This window comes from Bidens hawaiensis, unplaced genomic scaffold, assembly GCF_021521415.1.
Source record: "Bidens hawaiensis isolate Kalapana, Puna unplaced genomic scaffold, B.hawaiensis_p1.1 tig00039021_1, whole genome shotgun sequence".
Lineage (NCBI taxonomy): Eukaryota > Viridiplantae > Streptophyta > Magnoliopsida > Asterales > Asteraceae > Bidens > Bidens hawaiensis.
Window position 1 is genome coordinate 123,503 of NW_027496855.1, and position 8,551 is coordinate 132,053.

The following is an 8,551-nucleotide window of genomic DNA, read 5'->3' on the forward strand; positions in this document are numbered from 1 at the left end:
AGTTATAAGCCACTTTAAAATATAAACATAAACCAAAAAAATAAAAGCTAGGCCAAACACCCCCCTCAATTTGATAAAGCTATGCTAGTGGTTTTGTCTGCACTGTCACGTTGTAGTGCGACTTAACTGTATAACCAAGTCATCCTTTTCACTACAGACATTGGTTTTAACTAAAAAGTAAAACAAGAAAAAACAAATAATAAAATAAAATGTATGATGCATCGGTTTTGAGTTGACCCCACACCCTCCCCTTTGACGCACCTCTTCGGTGAATGTGTAATGGTGTTCATAAAGGTTATGCTGTAAAAACACATAGTAATAACCCAGTGAGTTAAATTATTAATTTATAATGAGCAAGTGGATTATACTGTTTTTAATTAAAATCGGTTCTTTATCAATGTTTTTTTTTTATTCTAAAAGAATGGAATAAACATTTCTTAAGGCTGGGTTTAATATAGATCCGAATGTGAATATCTTTTGTCACGAATATTGTAGATCTACTCTTGATCGTCTTATTATCAACATTGCCATGTGAGGTACATAATTTTGGTTCATGTCCATAGCTAAAACTTTTAATAATATCTATAATATAATTCTAGAAATCACGTGTCTAAAACTTTTGGCCTTATTATTAACCAGTAATTAACTAAAATTTTCTTGCAGTTGCATTCATAGGGGTAAACATTGGAACTGATCTTTCAGACATGCCACATCCAACACAAGTAGTAGAACTCCTTAAATCCCAACAAATCCGTCACATAAGACTATACGATGCAGACCGCGGCATGCTGTTCGCACTCGCGGGCACTGGCATCAAAGTAGCCGTAACCATTCCCAACGAACAACTCCTTGGCATCGGTCAGTCAAACTCGACCGCAGCCCACTGGGTGTCACAAAACATTGTTGCACATTACCCTGCAACCAACATTACCACCATTTGTGTCGGTTCCGAGGTCTTCAACTCGCTCCCGAATGCAGCCCCGGTCCTGGTCAACGCCCTTAAGTTCATCCATGGGGCCCTCGTGTCGTCGAACCTCGACCGTCAGATCAAAGTCTCGACCCCTATCGCGTCCACTGTTATTCTCGACTCGTTCCGGCCATCACAAGCTTTTTTTAACCACTCGTTGAACCCAGTTTTGGTTCCGGTTCTTAAATTCCTGCAGTCGACTGGCTCGTCGTTTATGCTTAACGTTTACCCGTATTACGATTACATTAAATCTAATGGGGTTATACCATTGGATTATGCACTGTTCAACCCTTTACCGTCAAATAAAGAAGCTGTGGATGCAAACACATTGTTTACATTACACAAATGTGTTTGATGCAATGGTGGATGCTGCTTATTTTGCGATGGCTTCGTTAAACGTGACCAATGTCCCGGTTCTTGTAACCGAGTCAGGCTGGCCATCAAAAGGCGACCCCAACGAACCCGATGCCACTTTAGACAATGCAAACCGGGACTCCGAAACACCCCGGGATCCCGGTTAGTACTTACATTTACGAGCTCTACAACGAGGACACGAAACCCGAGCCCGTGTCAGAGAAGAATTGGGGGTTGTTTGATGCTAACGGGAAGCCGATTTATACTTTACAGTTGACTAACGCAGGTCGGACATTTTCTAATGACACGACGAACCAGACTCATTGTACTGCAAAAGAAGGGGCAGATTCTAAAATGTTGCAGGCCGCTTTGGATTGGGCGTGTGGGGCCGGGAAGGTCAACTGTTCGGCTTTGTTGCAGGGTCAACCGTGTTATGAGCCAGATAATGTGGCTGCACACGCGTCGTTTGCATTTGATAGTTATTATCATATGATGGGTAAAGCTGAAGGGACTTGTGATTTCAATGGTGTTGCTATGTTAACCACGAACGATCCGAGTAAGTGGTTGAGGTTAATCTTGTTTTATGTTTATATACTTTGGTTTTGACTTTTGAGTTTACTAAATTAAGGTTTAATTGCAGGCCATGGATCTTGTCAGTTTATAGGAAGGTAAGAAACTGTGATTGAGTCATTGTTTTGGTGCATTTGAATATTAACATTTTGGTGTTTGAAAATATTAACATTTTTGTTTTGTGTATATGTGTAGTGATGGGATGAATGGAACATTTTTGAACGGGTCAATTGCGGATTTTAACTCTACAAGCTCGTCTAGTTGGAGGGTGCGCGGAGGCTATGTTGGTGGTGGTCTTTTGATGAAGGTTCTATTGGCAGTGTTGCTGTCGTGAGTGGGCCGGGTTAGGAAATGTGGCGGGTCAGGTCCATGTGGAGGCAGATTTTCGTCCTCCCAATTTTGGCGGGTTTTGGAGAGTGGACCGGGAGGGTGTTGTTGTACAAACCGACTTAGAATGCGAATTGTTTATGTAATTGTTGTTGAGGGTCTCAGATTGAATGAGATTTGATTAAGTAGTATCATTCTTTTTTATTGCAATGAAGACGAAGATGAGTTATTGATTCTTTTGTTTGTGATTCTTGTGGCAGCTTCATCAACTCTAGTTAAGGATAAGGTGATTGCTATGGTTTCACATGGATTATTTAGTTAATTAACTAACTATATGTGGAAGCAATTGCTTTCCTCAACCTTTTAGATTAGAGGCAACTAGTATTTTTACCCCCCGCGTTGCGGGGTGTGTGTGAACTGTAACCGAATCTTGCCATTATCCCGTTCATAACAAGAAGAATTAACTTAATGGTGTTGCACATTCAAATTATAGAAACCAAAATAAATATGTTTCCATTTCTAGTCTTTTTGATCACCACTAAATTGTCTTTAGCAAAATCTTAAAGTGATAACTAAGGAAGCTCACATGCAGGAGACGACAAAATTAACGGTTAGCACCACAACTACACAATCATCTTCTTTGTCATGACCGGTAATTAAAATTTTGACCATGTCAACATATTTTTAGCAAACAAACTCCAAACCAACTGTTTTTGTTTTAAAAGTTAACATTACCTTGCATGATTGTTGGAGATGTGATTACCAAATTATCTTCCCACGTGCTGCATCGACAGAAAGCCCTTCCTACTGTATCATAGTCTGAGAAATTGATTTGATTCCTTTTGGTGAAAGCCTAATCTAACATTTTGCAAAACAACTGAGGTGTGTGGGATTTGCATCTCAATTTCCACATTGCTTGTTTACTAAATTATCAAGAAAATGGATGAACTAATATGATACAACTTTTACTTCAAATTATAAGTAGGATCAGTAAAAAAAGGACAATCAAATAATTGGAGAAGACGATTACCTGCGATGCGAATTACACCTGGTTTGTGAATCTGGTTACAAACATCATACATAGTTCGCGGATTAGATGCAAAAGTCAGTATGAATGCTCCTGACAACCTGACATGTGAACACATAACACACACTTTATACATTACTCTTACATTATTCTGTATCACACATGCAGTAACATTCACTAATAATGGTCATACTGTCCTAAATGCGAGGTCAAAGTACGTTTATCAATTGTGGTATCTAACTGTCATACATCATCTGGACAATCGTTTATGTCAAACTGTAACATAATATGTGAGTCATCTAACGTGGCTGAACGCCGTTCATTAACTGTTCATAATTCTATTGTCATCTTGCCTATATATGTTGACCATGGAGTATCGTCTCTTGCATTGTGGCGTCTCAACAGAATAAGAATGATGTCTTTGACATCGCCGGATATAGGTCTTATTTTAAACAAAGCAAAACGAAGATGAAAACTCACAACAAAAGTTTATAAAACCAATTTGTACTTAATGAAGCAAGCTAAAGAAAAGTAGACACTTCACTAATAAGAAAACAGTAACATATCAATATACATAGGTAGAAAACTGACATTATTATGAACAAATGAAACCACAACTGACAACAAAAATTTGAAAACACCAATGCGTACTAAACGAAGCAAGCAAAAGCATAGTGAACACTACACTAAACAAAATAACGATAGCATGTTGACAACGTGCACAGGTAGTAACTGAAACCACATAACACATACCTTATATGATAAAGCCAGCTACCGTCTTCTACCATAATCGTGCAACACCAATAATGTCGAAAACATGTTACAGAACCACAAAGAAGATACCATTTTTTGATTAATTATGGTTGCAAGTAAATTGTTGGTTTATTACATTTACATTTTTAGAAAAATGTTCGCAACCCGATATTATATATTTAGTTAGTGATCCTTTTAAATATGTTAGAATTTAAATTAGCATGTAAGCTGTTATGATGCTGTTGAAGTATATTTATGTGTAAAACCAAAAAAAAAAAAAGGATCAAACAGGCCGTGGTCAAGCAGTAAATATGCGTGTCCAGTTCAGGTTCAGGTTAGGTGTGTTACATGTTTTTTAGGTTCAGATTGTGTTCAGACTATATATATATAGGCTAATTATAAAATGAAAACCCACTTGAATTGTAAAAACTCTAGAAACTCATTCACAACCACATGTTTTTAATTAATGTTTAAATCTTGTGGTCCACAATTAAAGTGAATAAAAAATGTAAATATAAATATAACTTTTTCTCTCTCCTGAAAACATATATAAAAATTAGTAAAAAAATGTTAAAAAATAGCAAAACATTTTTTTTTAATGTTTCGATGTTTTGTATTAAATGTTACAACATATATTACATGTAACCAAAAAAAAACAAACGATGTTACATAGGGTTTTCGCGGGTTTTCACAACTCAAGTGGGTTTTCATTTTAACCTTACCCTATATATATATAGGGGTGGGATCCAGTGAAAACTCATCTTAAAGAGAAAACTTAAAACTCTTAAAAACACCTAAAAACTATTTTTAACTTTTTTTTTTGAAGTTTCTGTTTTTTCCATTATTCTTATATTTTGTTATTGGTTCCAAAAAAAAAACCTTGTCGGTAACATCGTCGGTGTAGTGCACATGTGTAATGGTGTGCATTGCATGTATGCAAAAGTGTTTGTATTGCATAGTATACAACACTATTGCACATATTTGATACACACTATTGTATATATGCAATATAAGACTAATACGCATATCGATTACACATTAGTACATATGTGTATACAACATTAACGCACATGTGCACTACATCGACTTTTATTTTATTATTATTTTTTTTTCATAATACAACACTACTACACATATACAATACACAAATATTGAATATATACAACTAAACACTATTGAACTTAAAAATACATAGTAATACACATGTGTAATACAACAGTTTCGCACGGTAATACATATGTGCATTACAGGGGTTTTGTTTTTACTTTTTTTTATTTTTTTTTATTTTTTTCGAGTGAAGGGGACCAAAATATAAGAATAATGGACCAAAAACGAAAATTTGAAAATATTTTTTTATATTTAATTAAAAATAATTCTTTAGGAGTTTTTAAGTTTTCTCACTAAAGATGAGTTTTCTCTTGATCCTCTCCATATATATATTATATTATATATATATATAGGGTTAGGTTAAAATAAAAACCCACTTAAGTTGTGAAAACTCTAGAAACCCATTCTCAACCACATGTTTTTAATTAAAGTTTAAATCTTGTGGTGCACAATTAAAGTTAATAAAAATGTAAACACATATATAACATTTTCTCTCTCCTGAAAACATATATAAAAATTAGTAAAAAAATGTTAAAAAATAGCAAAAAAATATTTTTTTGATTTTTCGATGTTTTGTATTAAATGTAACAACACATATTACGTGTGTAACAAAAAGAACGATGTTACATAGGGTTTTCACAGGTTTTCATAACTCAAATGGGTTTTTATTTTATACTTCACCTGTATATATATATACACACACACACACTCACATACATGGTCTTTGGGTGTGGTTTCATGTCAGGTTTGACCCGCCAAGCATTGAACATGCTCAGTAAAGTTGTTTATAATTTTTTAGTTGATAACCAATTCAACGTGGCTAAGGATGCACAATCCAGTAGAGTCAATTGAATATACCTCTTAGTTGCTACAAACCTGATACTACACCGACCCATCTCCAAATTTTATGTAAAAGTTAGCTATAAGCATTTCATCAAACACCTTGTAAGCAGAACTAAAAGAATCGATCCAAATGACCCATTTCCATAATCGTACCTGGAATCTAATATTGCAAAGTTTTAAGAAAATTAATCATGATTAAATAACAACAATTTTCAGTTACATTACATAAACCCCTAATGGAACCAACTACTCGGCGAAATTGATTGATAAACATGAAAACTGAATCGAACAAAAAAGACTACATAGATAACAATGAAAAATCGCAGCAACAACTTACCTCAACTGAAGCCTTAAAACTGAGCATGCTACCGATTGAGAAAGCCTAAGCCTAAGCCGGTAACGGTTATTCGTCCGATGAAACCACTGTCGCAGCAACAACAGTTAGTAAGAAACACTTGCTCTCTCTCTCTCTCTCTCTCTCTCTCTCTCTCTCTCTCCATAGGCTAGTGGATTGGAGAGACGAACAACAATGGACAACACAGGTGGTGGTGGGAGGCTGTGAAACTGGGGTGAGGACCGTTGATTGCGTAGGAGGAAAGGATTTTGTGAAAGAGGCGATGAGAAACACGTGGTTGGTGTTATGCTTTATCAGAATGACTCAACAGGAAACACATTACATAGAAGAAAGTTACAAAGTTAGATGCACATTGTACAACCTTAAAAACATAAGAAAGTTTATAATTGTTATATATATAATTGGGAGATTAGAGTGATTCAACTTTCTGGATTTCATTTCCCGAATCGACTTCTAACTGACACATTGAGGTCTGGGCTGAAGTTTGGTAACCAGAACCGAAAATACAAACGATATTTAGATCATAAGCTCGATCTCGTAATTCTCATTAGTTTGAAAATTACAATACATAAACTCTTTATGATATAACCCACAAGCTAGGGTATATATACTAATTTAGATTTGAAAACCCAACTAGACTATAATACAAAAACCATAATCATATTCAAATACTAATTGGTAAAAACAAATCTAAATAATAATTAATAAATAAATTCCTTGTTGTCCAAGTTATTGGCTCGACTTGTTCACCAAGTAATTTATTCTATGTAAACCAAGTTACGTGCTCAACTTGATAAACAAGACACCAATTCATCATAGGCTCGATGGGTCGGTCCAACCCGCCTAATTGACTTGAGGACGAGAATTGATTCCAACAATCATCCCCCTAATTTCCGACTCGAAATAGGCGGATCTCACTCCGAGCATGTCTCTTTTGTCTCGATTCTCCCATTCTTTTACTCCTCCGGATGTCTCGACATAACTCGTCGGCTCATCATTTTGAGTTAAAAGTAATTTTGGATCATCAAAAATGTTTTCTCTTCCTCGCTCGAAACGAATCTGCTGAATTTTTGAATTGGGCTGCAGATTTCCAACAGCTATGTTATCAGTAGATTGGGCCGCGTGCCCAACTGTTTCAACTGCTAATGAGCACTGTGTAGCCCCACTTGGGCTTCTCTTAAGCAAATTAACTCGGTTTTCGGGATTTTTATCAACCCGGTTCACCCTCTTTTCTCATAAAAGATCACATCTCGAGAAACATATATTTGGTTCTGAAACGGGTCATACTTTCGGTATTCCTTTTTTCGGGGTTCGGTATGGAGATTAACCACAGGGGTACTTCGGTCATCAAACTTTTTAACCGAAGTAACTGATAACAAACACATCGGTGTTTCAACCCGAATCCTAACCTTGTACAACCGATTTCTTTATCTAATCGACTTCATAATCACCTTTCTCGATTTGTCCAAAACTAAAAGTTTCCTCCATGATCACCTTGCACCCATGCTCCGTCGCTTATCCCAAACTTAAAATATTGCTCGTTAAGTCTGAGATAAAATAAACGTTTGAAATAACTCTCTCAACATCATCATCACAAGTAATTGTAATGAAGCCTTTTCCCTTAATGATGACCCATGAACTATCACCGAAGCGCACCTGCCCAACAAAGGTTTCATCTAATTCAGAAAAATTAGATTTCATACCCGTCATATGATTGCTCGCCCCGTTATCGAGGTACCAAAAACCATTCTCCATCGGTTCCGACTCGTACCGCTTCGGATGCACGTTTTCTTCATTCAAAATAACTTGATCATTGATGCTAATTTTCTTCAAAACTTCCTTATTTGTTGCTGGTTCGTTTACTTCAGTTAAGTTTGCTTCGGCCCGTTTTCCTCTTCTTTCCGGGCATACCGAGGCGAAGTGACCATCTCGTCACACGAAAACATTGAACCCCTGAATAATCCCTTTTCTTCCATGAATTACTTTCTTTGTTTTGGTCACCTTTTGAGTCATCATGGGATTGCTCAGATTCTCCTTTGCTCTTCCCTTTAAACTTCCTAGTTTTAGCCCTATTGAACATTAACATCCCATTATTCTTGGGTTTGTAATCAACACTTTTCACACGGTCCTCGTAGGCTTTTAATCGACCTATCACTTCTTCATACTTTATGGTTTTCAAGTCAATAACCTGTTCTAATGAGGCAACACCATTTATAAAACGCTTAGGCATGCTTGCAAAAAACTTTCT

At 36.1% G+C, this 8,551-nt stretch overlaps 1 pseudogene across 1 annotated transcript; it reads left to right on the forward strand.

Moving 5' to 3' along the window:
- The first annotated feature begins 671 nt into the window (after nt 1-671).
- LOC143590844 (glucan endo-1,3-beta-glucosidase 2-like) lies at nt 672-2,402 on the forward strand (annotated as a pseudogene). Its single transcript, XR_013145558.1, has 3 exons — nt 672-1,877; nt 1,962-1,989; nt 2,087-2,402. The product of XR_013145558.1 is annotated as a glucan endo-1,3-beta-glucosidase 2-like (transcript).
- Nucleotides 2,403-8,551: the final 6,149 nt, after the last annotated feature.